Here is a 19,669-nt window from a genome sequence, read left to right as displayed (position 1 = left end):
GTTACTCGAGATTAACTTTTATTGTAATTGAAATCAGGAACATTTATTATTAGATTAAATTGATTGATTGCCTCGTCTAGTCTGGGACACATTGAGGTTAACTGAGAGTCACATCTTGGGGTTTAATTGTGCGCTAAACAGAAACTGATTTTAGATGCATCCCAACTCCTTTTTGTGATGTGAGGCGGTATAAGATGTGTAAATGTTTATCTATATCGGATTGGTTAATATTTAATAAGAATTTTTCGATTATTGATTTTTGATACTTATCGGAGACATCCAGACAGAAAACTTATCTACACACACTCCTAGACACATGGAGTACATTTATGTGAAGTGCTTTTAAAAATCGGCCTAGTCGTTTAGAAGTCCATAGGAAATATTCGATTATGGCATGTGTAGTTTATACAAACTTCATTTAAGTGGTTATCGACTAAAATTTCGTTTTAATTTCGGTTCGCTGAAATTATTTCAAGTAACGAGCATTAAAAACTATTTCAAAACAAAAAAACATGAAATTTCCGACTTTTTTTGGGGGGGGAGGGTCACTTTAATATGGACGTGATTTAATGAGGTGAATTTATTCGACACAATATGATTCAACTCCAAAAAATAAACAAAAGCTAACGTGAATTAAGATTAAAGTTAAGCTGTTATTGTGAACACTCCCTCCTTTAAAAAAAAAAACCTTGTTAAACTTTGTGACATATTTGCATTCTATAGAGGTCAGGCGCGAACAAACACCCAATAATTTTATTATACTATATTTCTTCAAACTGAAACATAATTATCAAAGTATACTTACGCAAAAGATTTGAACAGTCGTTGTTAAAGTTTGTGCCATATTTCCATGGAGTACAGGCGTGAACTCAGCCCCCACAATTGTATAATACCATCCCTATTTAAGTTGAAACATACTTATAAAAGTATTCTTATGTACATCTATATCAAAAAAACTTGTAAACGTATATTTTTTCATTTTTCATTTCCATATCTAGGGGGCCAGGCACGAACGCATACCCCACAATATAAATGAACCGCCGTAGTGCCAGATCAAACGTACTCATTCCTGATCCTCGATACATCTTTTATCATTATATGTAATCAGTTTTTTTTAAATAGCCAACCATATAGGACCCTATTCGTGACCAGACACACACATACACACACATACGTTCAGCTTTATATATATATATATATATATATATATATATATATATATATATATATATATATATATATATAAGTTTGTTGGTTAAATTTTAATTTTGACAAAACAATATATAGACACATATATTCGAATTAAGAATTTATTGTTTTACAAAAGGAATATATAGAAGGGGTTATGTTAATTTCCTTAATCCATGGATTTTCGATAATGGCTCATATAATCAGAGGAAATGAATTGCGGTTAGCAAAAAGTTTAGCTGTGAATGGACGCTTATTTTGCTTTTCAGCACAATTATTGAAAATAGTTTTTTGGAGTGGTTGTGGATAATTATATCGAAAAAATTATACAAAAAGAGAAGTTTATACAACCTGGGTAGTCCATTATCGCAGCTGTACAATGTCCTTCGTGATTATAAATCCAGGTGGACAGAAAATAGGTCCAGGGGAGTAGGTAATATTCCCATATATCAAAAGCGCATTGCTCCTTAGTAATTCTTCGAAAGGTATACGGGGCAGCCGTATTCGTTGGTGCGTTGAGTGTGTGTTGGTTGATGTAGTCCAAAAGCTTTCTCGGTGTTGACAAAGTGTATCCGATGTTGGGTGGATATACCATTCCATTGTAATTATCTCCGTGAGTAATAGAATTTGAGCATTTAATTATGTATGCAAGTGACCTCGAAATCAATAGTATGGGTGGCAAAATAGCAAAATAGTCCGGGGGATGATATTCAGAGTGGTGCGTTCGACGATTAGCTTCTAGTGTGAGTCCCGGTAGAAATATAGTTCGCTTTCTTGTGGATAGTGAGTGAGGGAAGCCTTTTAGATGAGGGAAAGAGGAGAGCGGACGGGGTAGATAGGGTAAAGAGAGAGGGGGAGGGTTTAAATTGGGCGATCATACAGGTACTTAATGGGAATTTTCGGGGGGATATGTATTTTAATATTCTTTAAAAGGGTTGACCTCTTGATTGTAAGTTCAAAGGGAAATGGATATTCTTGTGATTTTCAATGGGAGTGTGCTGTTTTTGCTGTGCGGATGGGTGAGCATTTCCCATTTGAACTCTATGAAACATGAAACTCTAGTCGCCTTCGACATAATCCACATGCGGCTGAAATGCATTTGTTGTATCGCTCCAACAACTGCTACAAAGTCCCATGGAATCCTTCAGTGAAAGCATGTCAATTACTCTCGTCAATCTTTCATCTCCTCAATTGTCTCATAAAAACATCCTCTAAGAGTTTTCTTAAGCTCAGAGAATAATCCAAAGTCACAGGGACAATGTGTCAACAATATAAATGGTTAAAAACTGTCTTGATTCAAATTTTGAGCTAATAGTCTGTGACAAGTATGGAGTGGTGAACTAGGGCATTTTCCTGGTGGAAATATCACTGACTAAGAATGTTGGCCGACGGTTTTTCTTGATGAACTCCCTGAAAATACTCGTTGACTGTCCGTCAAGTAAGAACACAGTACATGTTGATCATGCTCGTTCTGCTAAAAAGGAGGATTGTCAAAGGAGTCTAGGGGTTTGCTCTGTCTGCACTACTTGTCTCTGGGAAAGTCAGTATACTTTCACCAGAAATTATGTTTACTAGTCTCTGATTCACAGAAGTAAATTCAGAATTCATCATATGTCACCAGAACATCAAGGACTGCGGCATCTGAATTGATCAACTCGCCTGTTTTTTCTATTATCATGACAAAATCTTTCTGTCTAATCTTATCTGAACAACCTTGGGGCAAACTTAGTGCAAATCCTCTGCGCTTTCACTTAATCACTAATAATTGTGTGTACAATTCCCACATCAAATTGGCAAACTGTTCACTGGACTTTTCTATTAAAACACCATGGTCCTTATCCATGAAATTCGTTATTTAGCAAATCAACTCTGATGTTCTGAATTCATTACACATCCCACACCTTTAATCATCCCTCGTTAACTCCCTGCCTCCTTGGAATCTCTGATGCTATTGAATAACGCATGTTAGATTCATGCAATATTATCCAAATGCAGTATGAAGCATTCCATAGGTTTCTGTGATTTTTTCTGTTTAAAGCAGACTTTTATTGCATATCGTTATTCTAAAGTTACCTCACGTCTAGATTGCCTTTTCTCCAAAATCACCAACTGTGACAATAAAGCTTTAGTAGAATATGGTCCAAATACTGCTGTAGCTTTTCATTTGAACCTGAAATCATAAGAATTAATTAGTCACCTTATATGATGATTAGGAATAAGATACTGAGTTTTACAGAGTCCACGACAATTTTTAATGCCTTTACAACAAATATGGCAACTTATTTGAGACACCGCACATGTTTGGCATTACGAATATTACTTGTTATAAGAATAAACCTATTCATTCTACTAATAAAAATGAATTCACTAATCCCTTTACTTATAGTGTGTGAGTTGCATATATAATTAAATATTTTATAGAATTAGGTTCACATAATTAAATGACAAATAACTTGGAACATATTATAATAATTATTTACCATGCTTATAAATTAAGATTTAACAACTATAACTCATCTAAATAATTACTTAGTGAAATTATGAACAATTAGATGAATTACAGACTATTAAACTAGAACCTTTCAATATGATGTAACAATTAGAGCATAAATACAGAATGCATACTTATGCTAATAAATTGAAATATGCATTTATTAAATTGAGGCCAATACAGACACAGCAATTTAGTAATTGGTAGATTTATTGAGCGATTTGGAAACTACTTATACAAAATCTCCACAAAATCCTTAAATAAATTAACCTGGAAATCACTAGTTAAAGATCTTAATGTACCTTAATTAAAATATTACTTCAACTTTATAGCAATGGAAACTACATAGTGTAAGTAGATACGTATTAATACGAAATATATTATTAAAACACCCAAACTTGTAAAAAAATAAATATATACACAGAAAAGATAATCCCCGCTACAAAGATACATTGAAAATTACAGAACAAAACAAAAGTATGCATTTCATAAGATAAGATCGTAATGCATTCAAGAATAATATTATATCATGAAAACTAAAAATTGAAAGAAGTAGAAATGGGACTTGCAATATAATCTCAGTAATAACAAGATATACACGTGTAGAATGAACAAAAATAGCACTAACAATGGAGCTAGGCATAATGATAATTAAACTGTTAAAAGTGTAGAATAGTATGAATAAGAAAGTTACCAAAGGCGAAATACAAGTTAGTCAATAGTCCATTTCAACAAAAACATGCCACCCACAATTATTTAATACTTCAAACTGAAGCTTTTTTCTGTCTATGAATAATAAATACATTTATGTGTTTTGACACCTCTTTTTCACCTCTCTTTTCTAGGAATTTACTAATCACGTGTTATTTTTCTTATATTTTCTTCAATTACTATAAATGCAATGATTTCATCACCCGCAAATACTTCTATCACCTATCATGCTAGTAATATCATATTCAAAAAGCGTACATCTTATGTCTTATTATTTTAATGTCGTACTACATCCAAAGGTCTACCATTTTCCAACTAAGTTATTTGTTTCACTTGAATGTACTGCTTGAAAGTTGTGCTTGTGTTTTCAAATATAATTTTTTAAATTTATTTCTACAAATGTCTTTACATGGTGTTTGATTCGGTATTATTATTCGTCTATAAATTATATTTAGCATATCAATAGCTGAAAATGCTTCAGTGACATTATGTCTGAAATAAACTGTATTTGTGTGTCATCTTTATAAAATGATTTCACGTATTTTTAGTTCAGCTATTAATTCAAGTCACTATATTATATTATTATGTGCTTCTAAATTCTTTAAGTTATCTAATAAATTTGAAACATTGATTTATACATGCTTTAAGGAATCTCTCGTAGGCTTTCACTTAATCAGGCAGTCTTATGTGTCTGTGTTCTGCATCCTACCGAGTATTCTGATCACTGTGCAACAGGTCATATTTCCCTTTTGTTTTTGAATATTAAGAATGTGCAAGATCTGTCCGTTAAGCGTGTACTTTATTCCTATTATTATTATTATTATTATTATTATTATTATTATTATTATTATTATTATTATTATTATTGTTATTATTATTATTGTTATTATTATTATTATCTATTTATTTTATAATTATTATTATTAGTAGTAGTAGTAGTACTAGTACTAGTAGTAGTAGTATTAGTAGTATAGTAGTTGAAGTAGTAGAAGTAGTAGTAGGGGAAGGAGTAGAATTAGGAGTAGTAGGCGTAGTAGGAGTAGTAGGAGTAGTGTGAGTAGTAGAATTATCTCATTTTGTAAAATAATCTACTGAAACTAGGCACGAACAAAACGCAAGGATGGAGTAAATATTTTTTGACGGAATATCTCTATTTCAAAGATCTTCCAAAAATAAACTCATTATTCAATCAATACGAAATTTTCTCCGAGTATCAAGTTAAAAATGAACTTCATAATGGTGTACGTTTTTTCATAATCAATATTCACATATATTTTTTACCTTCAATCCCCTTTCTTTATTTCTGGTTACGAATATGCTTAACAAAATCAGTCTAAACTTAACAGGGTGACGATTGTAGAACAAACACAAAAAAACAATAACAACTGCGCACGTATATGAGTTTAAGGTGTGACTTCCGAATGAGAATATGTTTAATGTTTTATCCATTGTGTTTTGAAGTGAGAAATTCCTTGAATATTTTAACGATAATTATTCATTCCGATTAGCAAACCATATATAATTGTTCATTACTTTTTCGAAAAACACAACTTTTAAATCTTAGAATAATAAATCAATTTTTCTAGGGAGCCAATATTGCTAACATACCATTCATTATGATGTGCTTTGAAGAATCTATACCAAGAAAGAGCAAATCTAGTAATAACTGAGTATTTTGCTAAACTACGATAATTGTCCTTACCTGATATTTATAGGTAGACGATAAAAACTCTCCGTGTTTACAGACTGTTATTATCACCCCCTTCTTCCTCTCATGAGAGACAATATCTGTGACTTACGCTTGACTTAATCTTCAGTGTGCACGACTTTTGCATTTACCAAACTCTCTCGCCTGGAAACATTTGGCCCTGCTGGTAAGACAGGGTTCAAGACGACCAAACGTGATACTAGTTGCAATAGCTGTCTGTAACACATACGGCAACTAGCATTCCTAAAATTCTAACCCATCTGGTATTGACCAACCTCATCATTGTATAACTTTGGGAGGTGTGTAGGCAACAAATATGTATCGCTTAAGAAAAACAAAATTAAATTCGCATAAAGTTGATTCTTCACTTAATCGTCCAAAATAACGTTAAAAACACATGAAAATTTACAGGGTTAAATGATTTTATTTATTCCTGAAGAGGCTACTGAAGTTTCAACGAAACTATCATTAAATTGTGGATGTTTTAATTTCACCACGCGAAATACATACTCTGAGATAAATAATGGAATTATTTTAAATTCAGGTACTTACGATATACTATTTTCCACGGTCATATAGGAGCTTATCCTAAATAATATTTAGAAAAAAATTGATTCCAAACCCTTTTTAAAAAATATATAAATGTGTTATCCATCGAGACAAAAATGGCGGTGACTGATGTTTTATGTTTTGATAAGTTAAAACTATAAATTCTATTAAAAATCAAGAAACTGTTTATATTATTCTGAACTTAATATGATAAAATCCAGGCTTTTATCTTTCTCGCGAAAAGTTGCTCTAGATTAATGGATTTTAATACATTTTAATCAGTATTCAAGAAAAACACTGAGATTTTCTCACATTTTTGGACGTGTATTATTGAAACCCATCAGCTCCATTTTTACTAACATATCATGGTATGCGTACTCTAATTCTCATTTACATGAACGGTTGTTGACATAATTCAACTCCGTATTTCTAGAATAAGCGATTACTTTTTTTCGAATAATACATTAGCAAGGGCCTAAAGCGTGTTTCGTGACTTGCGAAACGGTTTCTACAAACACAATTTCATTCGATCCTTTTCATACGGCCCAGAGCAACCATTTGCTTGTGATATATTTCTTTATCCTTTTGGCAGATTACATGTCTCGTGTAAAGCAGTTATTAGATTTGTAAAAAAATTAAACTTGAATAATAAAAAAAAATACACGTTTTCTTCGGTTAATGAGGCAACAATAATAGTAATTTATCCGAGAGAAGTTTGATACAAACCTATTTTATTAAATGTTCTCTTTGTTATGTCCCAAATATTAACAATTCTTCCTTCATTTACGGTTTCTGTCCTGTGTTTTTAGCTTCGGTATATTATATAAATATGGAATTCATTGCATAGAAAATTATATACGATAGGTTATGAAAAGGAAGGGTTGTAAAGAGATAGCTTCGAATTCGGGGGTATCAAAACCAAAGCAAAATATGACGAAAGTAAAAAATGAAATAGATAAACCCCATAATTTATTATCCCATACCTGTTCACACTGAAACACTTATCACAATATTCTGTTGATCTATATTAAAAAACCTTGTTAAACTTTGTGACATATTTCCATTCTATGGAGGTCAGGCGCGAACGAACACCCTATGATTTTATTATACCATATTTCTTCAACCGGAAACATAATTATGAAAGTATATATACGCAGATAGAAATGAAAAGTATTCATCAAAGTCTATTTCCATTCTATGGAGGACAGGCGCGAACGCAGACCCCACAATTTTATTAGACCATCTCTATTTAAGTTAAAACATACTTAATCAAAGTATTCTTTTGTACATCTATATAAAAAATACTTGTAAACGTTTTTCTTTTAATTTTATTTTTTTTATTTCCATACTTTGTAAACAAGGCGCGAACGCAGACCCCACAGTTTTAATGAACCACCATTCTGCAAGATCAAACATACCCATTACTGTGTCGCGATGCGTCTTCTATCATTATATGTAATCAGTTTTTTTTTAAATAGTCAACCCTATAGGAGCCTATTTGTGGTCAGCCAGGCATACATAAATACCCACACAGATATTCAGCTTTATATTATAGACTAGCGGGGGTACCCGGCGTTGCCCGGGTGTCTGGAGGTGTGTGTGCTGTTAAATAAAAAAGAAACCGGGGGGTAGAATCGAACCCGAAGCCCTGTTACGAAGTTTGAAAATAAAATCGGCCAGCCAGAATGAGTTAGTGAAAGATAGTTGAATTTATTTCAGTAAGAACCAAATTGACAGGTGCGCGCAGGAAGTCGTCGAGCGTTACGACGACGACAGCGACGACGTCAATGACTAGGTTTGCTTGTTATAAGCGAAGTAAAAAAAGAAAACAACGTTAAAACTTAAGCGGGGGGTAATCAAAACATCGAAAAAAAGCACAACAAACTAACGTAAGGCAAACGAACGATGAAAACAGACAAACAAACACGTAAATAATGGCTTAAATAAGCCTGTTTCGATGTTAAAATTTAAAAAATTGGTGGATATCCGAGTGTTTTGTGGTGTGTGGTCGGGGTGGATAAGCGAAGTAAAAAAAAAAAAAAACAGAAAAACGAACATTATGTGAAAAATGGCTTAAATAACACTGGTTCAATATCTAAATTTAAAAAATCGAAAAAAGAAAAGAAAAAGACATCTCACACCATGATTCGAACCCAAAACGTTTAGATAATGAACCACCGCGTTAAACAACTGACCTAACGCGACAAACATGAAAATTTGTTAGTTTTTCAACTATTTAAAGTAATTCAGGTCATAACGTCATCTGTCACATGCATAGAACCGGTGGTCGTCACGACAACGCCGTTTTTGTTGCTACCCCTGTCGAAAATTTCCGGTTTCAGGGTGCAAAAACTTAACGTTTTTGGACAATTTTTCCATATTTTTCGAGCGAAGGATGGAGCTTCAATATGATACCGAATTTGTGAATTTTTGTTGTGTCTGTCGAAAGTTTTAGCAGACACACAGACATACACACATTCACACATACATACATTTTCGCTTATATATATATATATATATTCAGTTGTTACTCGTTTTCCATTTTTAATGTTTTATTCTAGAGAAGATATTAACATAACTTTCAGCGATATGGTATATTTTGCTTTGTTTTGTAAAAATACAGAATAAAATACAAAAAGTTTATGTAATTATTTAAGAACTTTACCTTCTCTGTACACTTACGTATTTTAAGGGAAGGGATAAAATTCATTGTTGGATTAATTGTGATAGTTCGCTTTTCAGATTTAACAATGTGTTTCAATTTGTAATAAACTAATATACCCTGATGTCATGCAATAATATCAGGAACCGAACTTAAAGTACACTTTCAAATCTGTTAGTTTGCACATTTCGCATAATGATTTCAGAATTGTAAATAATTTTACTCTCTTTCGCAAAAACATTAAACACATTTTACTTTTTAACTTTTTAGTTTTCTTTCCCCAGCTTTTTTGGAAAGGGGAAAGTAATTGGTTACGGTATTCATTAACATTTGTCTATAACAGCTTTAGTCACGTCGTAAAAATGCCCCTTTTAAATCAGAAATTTAACTTTTTCATCGATGAGATTTACATGAAAAAAGGAAAAAAGTGTAAATTGTGGAATTTAGAGGGGCACGGCAGTAGATCTTCCTGTTTTAGGTGTTAAATGACGCTGGGTCACATCTTACAATTTTACCGATTCTGTATAGCTGTTTAAAGAATAATAAAACCAAACAATTAAATCTTTTCCGTATTTTGGGAAGTACTTTTTGTGTGAATATTAAAAAAATAAAAGCCAAATATGTTCTATATAGACGGAATTAGATTTTAAGACTAGAAACTTATTCAGATTACCCAAATTATTTTATTTTATATAGAGTATTTTTTGTTTCGAAGTTTCTAGGGGCAAATAACTCTTAAAATCTTTTTAAAGGTCGATGTCGATAAATGAAATTAAATACATTATCAATATAATTGTTGCTTAAAATGTATTAAATAGCAATTTTAAATAGACCACTTAAAACAATTCTCTCGCTAGAAACATTAACTAAGATACCGCTTTTTTTATAAAAGCCGATTTTTCTTAATGTAATATGCAAAGGAGGTTATCTCAATTGCATATTTTTCAAGAATCATACTATATATAGATATAAATGAAAGAGTAAAGTAGGGAACCTTTTGCACATATTACTCAAATTGTTACCAACCCCCCCAAAAAAAACTAGACAAATACCAATTTATATATTTAGATGTGAAGTATGTATTTCGCTATAATTATAAAGTAAGTGAAAGTAAACACTACGATTAAACTCACTTTTTCTCAAAAAATATTACGAAAATCTGTCTGGTATCTGCATAACATATTGGGTGCAGGATACAAACCACCCGATACAAAGCAAAAGTTGATTCTTTTTTATTACACAGAAACAAAAACAATAACAACCTGCTTTTCTAATGTATTCTTCAATGATAAATAGAAATCTCATATCAAAAAATCTTATATAATTACGCATTCACTAGATAATTACATAAATGTCATATCTAACATTCAAAAAGTATCCAACACAAAGTAAAAATAATATTAGTATTTAGTAATATTGCCTTTACTCGCCATAACAGCTTTCAAACGTTTGGAATACTTCCTTATAAGATTGTTACAAATGTTAACTGGAATTTTATTATAGCAGATTTGTTTAAGTTCTGCCAGATTCATCGGATCTCTCTTTAGTACTATACACTTTACGCCACAGATTTTCGATTGGGTTGAGGTAAAGTGATTGACTTGGCCATCCTATTACCTTTATTAATTTCTCCCAAAACCATGCGGTAGTTGCCTTAGCTGTGTGCTTGGGTTTGTTGTCCTGCTGGAATATCAACCTATTCGGCAAGTTAAAATGTTCTGCAGACTTTGAGAAATTATCGTCAAGTATAGCCCGAAACATTTGGGAATTCATTGTCCCTTCTATTGTGCGAAGGTTTCCAGGGTCGGCTGAAAAAACAAACAACCCCAAACTATTATACTTCCACCTCTAAACTTCACTGAAGGGGAGGTTATCTTTGGGTCAAACGCTGAGTTCTTCTCTCTTCACACATGACTTACATGATTTCGATCAAATAACCCAGTTTTCCTTTCGTCTGGTCAAAATATTTTATACCCCAAACTTGAAGGCTTCTTAAAATGTTCTTTGACAAATTTTCGAGGATTCTTTATATGAATCGGATTTAACAAAGGAGTTTTTCTAGGTTTCCGCGATTGGAATCCTTTCTTTTGAAGGATGGTCCTAATGGTATTCTTACAAACGGGTGTCTCAGATGTTTCGGACGTTTCTGAAGTTCAGAACGAGTTATTCGTGGATCCTTTTTCACTTCACGAACAAAATGTCGAGCCATACGGTTAGAAATATTTGAAGGACGCCCTGAACGTGGCAGATTTGAAGTGGACTGGTAAGACTTATTATGTACGAATCGTGTCAGCGACGGTCGAAATTGAGATATTCAGCATTGTTAAAATTTTTCTATACCCTGGTCAATCAATTTGTTACTGAACAATTAATTTTCTTGCACTTTTTAGACAATCCGCTAGCTTTTGATATTGTATAATAATGCGGCTAAATTGACCAAAATAAATCAAGAGTTATCTGGATTTACATAACTCTCCGAACCATTGCATGACAAATATTTGGCTAATTAAAACTATTTTTCTCTGTGTTGGGTACGTTTTAAACCTTAGATATCTAGAGAATGCATAATTATATAAGATTTTTGATACGAGATTTGTATTTATCATACACAAATAAGCGCGAATAGCACTTTTCTATTGTTTTGTTTTCGTGTAATAAAAGTAAATCAACTTTTTGGCTTTGTATCGGATAATATTGCACCACTGTGTATAGCTTAGCAATAATATTTCATGTAATAGTGTTTGCAGTGAATGTAAATGAATAATATAAATTAAGTTATTGGACTTAATATATTGTTTTTGGCTTATATTCAATTGTAACCAATGGTAGCAAATCATCTGAATTTTTATGGAGTAACAAAACTCGATTTAAAACATGAATATGAACATAAACTATGTTTTTGAGACCATTGACATTGTATAGAACATTTTTAATACTTATTTCGAATATAAATATATAAAAATATAGTCTGTATAATTCCATAGAAAGCAGACATTTGATTGAACATACATAAATCTGTGATCAATTTAAGGCAATTATTAGAACATTGTATACATCGGAATTGAGGTTAATGCTCTCCCTTGCTACAATCTTGCTTAATATAAAGCTATATAAAAACAAATAAAAAACCCGATGTGTTTACATATAATGGAATATCCTTTAATAGCAGCGCTTATCGACTGGTCGAGTTACTAAAACCGTTGCCTATCACATAGATTGTTTTAAATTATGTGTTTGGCTCTAGATGGGTGCTAGTCGCGCTGCACATAATAGACTGATATGCAGTCCGTTGAATTATATATATATATATATATATATATATATATATATATATATATATATATATATATATATATATATATATATATAAGGCATACACCTCCTGAATTCTCACGAGAAGGAACCGCAGAATAATCTGTGTAGCTTAATCGGCATATATATTTTCATACTTACTAAATCTATATCTATATATCTCTATCTCTCTCTTTCTCTCTCTCTCTCTCTCTCTCTCTCTCTATATATATATATATATATATATATATATATATATATATATATATATATATAAACAATTAAATAAAGACACATCGATGTTCACATTTGTAAGACTCCTAAGACCTAAGCCTTTAAATCTATTTTTTTAGAAACAACGTTATATAATAGATTTTAATGAAAATAAATATAATAATTGAAAAGTTTCTGAGTTATAAATGATGTTTGAAAAAATAATTCTGACGAGTGTGCTAGTATTATAATTGAATAAAAATATTATATAAAAGGAACTTTTTCAGTGTATTAGTTCCCTTTGCATTCGAAAACAGCTGGACTATTTTTTATGAAATTTCAAAAGGAGGAACCTTACGTGCCTGGCATTGTTGTAAGAATGGTTTTATATATGTCTTTAATAAGTATCGATGATCTATAATCGGATAAATCCGATAAAAAAGGGACACACGATTGTGACCAAAGTTACAAATTTACACAGCCTAAAATCACAAGTGCATTTCAGAAGTTTTATTACCACACAAGCCAAAAGGTCCGATATATAAAATCAAGTGCAGGTTCTTTGATATGGCAGTGATGCGTTTGAAATGAATGTTTCTGTTTAAATCACAGTTGTACTATGCTCTTGATGTTTTATTTAAAACGTAAACCCATTATCACCGCATAAGCAATAAGGCCAGGCATAAACAAATTAACATAACATTTTGTGATATGACGGGCGCGTTTGAAATAAATATTTTTCTTTAAAGCACAATTGAAACATTGATAATTTAAATCAAAACATCATTAAACACATCAAATAATTCTGTAAAATCAACAGTAGGTTCGGTTCAATGTAGACCGCAATGTATTGCGCACTAAGCCATTGCGGGCAATCGATTTGATTAAAAGATGGGCGATTTAATCGATTTTTATGACAATAAAAACACGGGAGCGGTGAACATTCGTTGGTCATCATTCAATCCCGATTAATGTCAGGTCTCCCTGCCAGTCTGAATATAACATGTATTTTATTATATGTAACGTACGCAAGTCTGATCAATTAGCCTTTTCCAATTGAACGTTATAGTCGCATATAAAGAGTTTGGATATTGTAGAAGATTCGCTTATAATTTTTTTCTTATTTCCTTTTGCTGTCATTTTGCACTATACCTCAGAAAGCACAGTGATAGTGTTCTTGGCCCGGCCAGCTACGCCCGAAGAAATAATTGCTGTTTGCGACATTCGTTAAAAAAGAAAAGAGAATGGCGGGCGAATAAGTCCAAGCAGATAATAAAAGTGTTGTAAGTAGAAGACAAAAGAAAAGAAAATGAATGAATGAGAATATAACGAAAAGATAGACGTATTGTGAGAAAATCTAATTCACATTGGAGTTTCAGTGAGTTAAAAGAGGAGACAGAGCCGAGGGTCTCTTAGCCAAAACAAAGAAAACTAAAGTATTTCTATGAGGTTGAGATTCTTTCATTGATCAAAACACAGCCGGACATTTAAACGAGATCTATATATCTATAAAAGTGAACGTGTCTGCTTGTTGTCTGTATCTGTGTGTCTGTGTACATTTCCCTATGCAATAACTCTCTCAATTTTCAGTCTACCGACTCGAAATTTATATACAGGGTAATGAGATTTGGGAAAATCTTTATAATCCATTTTTGGCCAGAAGTTTTACTGTTACAACGTCTAAGTTAAAAGATTTGACTTTTGAGAATTCTACCCAACTCCTCCGCGAATTTTTTCTAAACACTTGAAATTTAAGATATAGGTACGTTGGACATGGCTCTAACTTAAAAAAACTCCATATGAGTCCAAAACTATAAATGTTAAGGGGTAATAATAGGGGTCAAAGTTTTAAAAAATTGACCTCTGCGGTCTCTACCAAATTACTCATACAAATTCTGGTTTAAGCATGTCAAATTTTACATAAAGGGTATTCAGAGATAGGCAAGCTTTTTAGTCGGTTTGGGTCGGAAATTTGAGCGGCCAATATATAAATGTATGTATGTTTGTATGTCTACTTAAATCTTCGACAGACGCAGCGGCTTGTCACAATATCAGTATCGTTTTGAAGCTCGACCTTTCAGACGACAAATATCGAGAGATTGGTTAAAAATATTAATTTCTTCACACTCAACTGGACACTTTTCTACAGGGAGGGGTCGCTTTTTTTCGATATTTTCGAAAGTCATAGCTCTTTTCGATTGTCTAGCCTTAATTTAAACCTATGTCATTTCGGGTTTGACGGTGGTCGTAACAGCAAATATGTCATGCTTTTTCCCGTTCTTTTCCTCCTTAGCAGTACAGGGTTGGAGCCTGCCTTCCTACTACCATTTTTTTTTTTTGCTGAACGCACACCTCCAAACACCCGGGCAACGCCGGGCACCCATGCTAGTATTATATAAAGACAAAGTCTCCGGCATACAAACGTGAAAAACGTGCGTACAAGTGCGTATATGATTATAATCTACTAATATATGAATACATTAAATTGTCGTATATATATATATATATATATATATATATATATATATATCACTGATTATTCAGCCTCACACACCACTTTGCGTCACATCTTCATATCTGAGCATTGTTGCTAGTCGCCCTGAATCTCTACTTGCTAGTAGTATTTCAAAACGCCGACCTAGGAGAACTGTTCGTTGCAGATAGCTTACTCTGGCCACAAAATGTTACGCGCAAACATTACATTACACTCAATATTCCTTGTCTTCCAAAACTTAAGGAACGCTTATTATTATTCAATAGAATATCAATGACACACATGAACTATATTAATATAAACAACTTATCAGCTTCACACGATAGAACACTAACATACCCACAAACATATTCAAACACATATAACATTAAAATCTATTTTGTAAAATATGAACCGAGTCGAATCAAGATAAAAGCTCTTAAATACTGCAATACACTGTTTTCGTTAGAGCACAAACAAAATCAAACATAATAATTTTGTAATATTTTACAGTGTATTTAATACTATGTATTGCCAAATAATAAGAGCAATAAGTCTGTTTGCAATCTCCTAAGAAAAATGGAGCCGTTTCTCCGTTTATCTTTTTGCAGATTCCTTAATCCTGCAATCATCAAAAATCACATATATTATCACAGATTTATTTAAGTATAATACACATATATATCAAGACTGAAAAATTTGTTTCGTTATTTTTGTGTAATATATTTAAAATGATTTTTTGAAAATTCCATTATTAGGCAAACCCTGTTTCTATTTGAAATAGTAATAATGATTCGAAAATGTAATGGCGATTTACACATCGAATTATCAAAAATACATTTTTCAATAGATTTCGCTTTTCGCATTACTATTTGCATTGAGTACATATTAAAAAGACCAAATATTTCAATGAATCAAACTAATCTCTGTGTGTAAAACTTGTATATGTTATTTGTTTTGTGTCATCAAGTATACGAAAAGTGGCAGTGATGAAGTGGTTAACGAGTCGGGCATACGATTTTTAGTATCGCCTCAAAACTTAGTCTGATTTATAAATGCACATATTAACTATGAGATAAACTTTCACCTGATTTCGGCTGTTAGCAGTTGGTTTAAAACAAAAATGATTGCATCTATTAAAAAAAAAACAACAACAAAATAAACCAATTTTTTACATTTTTTCACACGTGTATTTACATGAAAATGAAATAAAACAAAACAATTGCTAATTTTAAAACAATTAATTATATATTAGTTGGTTTTATTGATCGATATCTTAGATAAGGTGAGTTTATATAATATATAATTACACATTTAAAATGTGCGATACCAGTGAAAGTTTAAAATAAAACAAAAACAACGATAAAACAGAAATTCTTAATAATCATATTAAATTAAAGAAATAAAATCGGAAAAATTATAGCAAGTATAAACCTTATTTATATGAGCACGTGGTGTTTTTTAAGGTGTTACAATCGGTATTAGAGAGTATTCTTATACTTATAAACGCCTAAAGCCAAACCCTTTAAACATTGGCAATCTAATCATTCAACATAGTTCATAGTGATTGTCGATAGCTTTAGTTTAATGTTAGCTAGCAGAAAGCGTTAACCAACGTTACCCGGGCGGTAGCATGCATCCCCCCGCGTAAAATTTAAAATACGACTGTTTTTATCGTTTGCAAACCCCAAACCTCCTCATGTTAAAAAATCATAAGCACCAAGTAATGCTGGCATACGATCCCGCTTTGCTACCTTATGCGTGGCAGATCAATATCTACTTTAAAATTTGGTGTTTATGGATTTTTCGTACCGCGCTATTTGTAATTAGAGATTTCAGGTTAAATTCATCTTTCACGCTATTTTTTATTCAATTGTAAGTTGGAAGAATATTTACAGAAAACCCTCCCCTCCCTATATGTATTGTTTAGCTGAAAACGAACGCAACGTTTAAAAATGCGGCATACGAGTACGTTCCAAGATATGAATAGATGTTAGTTTCTAGAAAGTGGGGACTCACATTTCTATAATAATCAAAAGCGAAATGAGCACTCACTTAATGGTCACATATTTATTATCGGGGGTTCAACGTGCAATAAACACAATTTAACGTAAAATGAGTACCGACTTCTTTTGTTTCGAGTTTGTTCACGTCAAATCGATTATTAATGCCTGCTAGCCCCCTTCAGTACACATTTTAAAAAACCTTTACGGTAAATTGTGTTCATTTTACGCCCCCCCCCCAACAAAACCTGACCATTAAATGTGTGCTCAATATACGTAAAATTATTATATACATGATATAATGATATTCTACTTTTTGGAAACTAACAGTATTTAAATTTTTTGTCGGATTTTTAAACGTTATTTTCGTTTTTAGCATACCCGACACCCTTTTTGAAAGAAACATTTCTTCATATATATTTAATTGACCTGAATTGTAAAAGTGAAATTAAAATTTTATGACATTCTCATATGTATAATAATAGCGTGATGTAATTTTATCTATTTATAGTTTGTGTATATAAACAAACATATAAACATGTAAATCACACACACACCCACACACACACGCACACACACCCTACCCTAAAGGAAAAGGAGAAAACAACACAAGCAGAAAGAGAGTGTGACTACAGTCGAGGTCAGCGGTCTCGAAAAGCCCAATAAAAGAGTGATAAAAATTGAACATGACAATGAATAATAGACACTTACACGCCTCAACCCCTTGGAAACACCTTAAATGAACTACGAAAATTCCATTTTTACATCTCCAACACATTTGAAAATAATTTTTGAGGAGGACGCTTCACAGAACGTCTGAAACGCGTAAAAACGATTTCAATTATTCAAAAACACTATTACAATGATCCAAACAGAATTCTCAATGAAAAACCAAGACACGGAATAATAAAATAATGTTAAAAAATACACATTGTTGGTGACTACCCCCTTATTTAAATATAAATATATATATATATATATATATATATATATATATATATATATATATATATATATATACTGTTTTATACAGTGCTAGGTCGAACTATCATCTCAATATCATTGAGGCGTTAGTCATTAATAACTCTCGACCTAGCCTGTGTAGACAAAATATTTTGAAACATCAATTGGAAATATTTACTGATTTAAAACCACCTGAACAGTGAGAATTATATATATTTTTTTCTCTCACTGGTTTTCCAACTGAAACTAATTTCCCTCTTTCCTCATTCGATTCTTAGCTTTTAATTTATCATTCTGACGTTTCCTCTTAGAGGGTCAGACGATAAGGCCTTAAGGAAATTATAACAATTCCACCTGCCCGTATTTTTGTTTCTTTGATCTTTTTGATTAAAATTAAATTATGTTTCCTCTGAAATTTCTCCTTCCATTTTGTTGTACCCAGAACTTACTTTGTCTTTCGCTCGCTGGTGTGTATAATACTTAAGTTCGCAAGAAAAGAAAACGAAGACTGTTTGCGGCATAATTTTCTGTATCTATCTATCTCTAACTTTTTCTCTCTCTCTCTTTCGCACTCTCTCTATCCCTCTGTCCGACTGTCACTCTCTGTCTTCCTCCCTTCCTCTGTATCCCTCCCTCTCTTTCTCTCTCTCTGTCTCTCTCTCTGTTTCTCTCTATTGCTCGCTGGCTGGTGTTATCGCCGAGTTCGTAATAAAAGAACATAGGTCTAAGTAAGTAAATATAGGCCTAAATAAATAGAAACATGTAAAAATACCGAAGACGGGATTGACTTCGACTAATTGTAGAGCATAAGGTTCGTAATGTAATTTATGGGTATGTATAAACATGGCAGCGTGAATATGAGTTCGTTGAAAGGGTGAAGAAGCGAATAACAGAATTACAGAATGTATACTGATCAGCTAATCAGCGAGGGTGGATTTTTTTGCAAGTGATATTTTTGTTCCGATTACAATGTGAAACGATAGTAAATTTATTCAAACGGTCCTTTATCCTTCTATGCCATTTCCTCCCTACAAAACTGTATACAATCATTGTAGTATATTTTTAAGAGGGGTGGATTGACTATTAATTCACAATACTGCAACACGGCATATTTCTTTCTCTCCCTCTGTCTCTATCTCTCTCTATGTCTCTCTCTGTATATATTTATCTCTCTCTGGATGTATCTATCTCTAACCGTCCCTCCCTTCCACGTTAATGAGTTATGTATTGGAGTGTAATATCCTTACAAATAAAAAAAGAAATGTTAAGTGTTTCTAAGCGGAATAATTACGTGAATTGTATAAATAAAACGTAAAAATGTGTACTTACAAAAATGGCGGTCTGGTTTATAGTTTAGAACTGTTCGTTTGTTGTTAGATTAGCCAAATAGGAGTATTTTAAAATACATAATTCTTAG

Source organism: Euprymna scolopes, chromosome 24, assembly GCF_053919585.1.
Source record: "Euprymna scolopes isolate OS-2025 chromosome 24, ASM5391958v1, whole genome shotgun sequence".
Classification (NCBI taxonomy): Eukaryota; Metazoa; Mollusca; class Cephalopoda; order Sepiida; family Sepiolidae; genus Euprymna; species Euprymna scolopes.
This window is presented reverse-complemented; position numbering follows the sequence as displayed.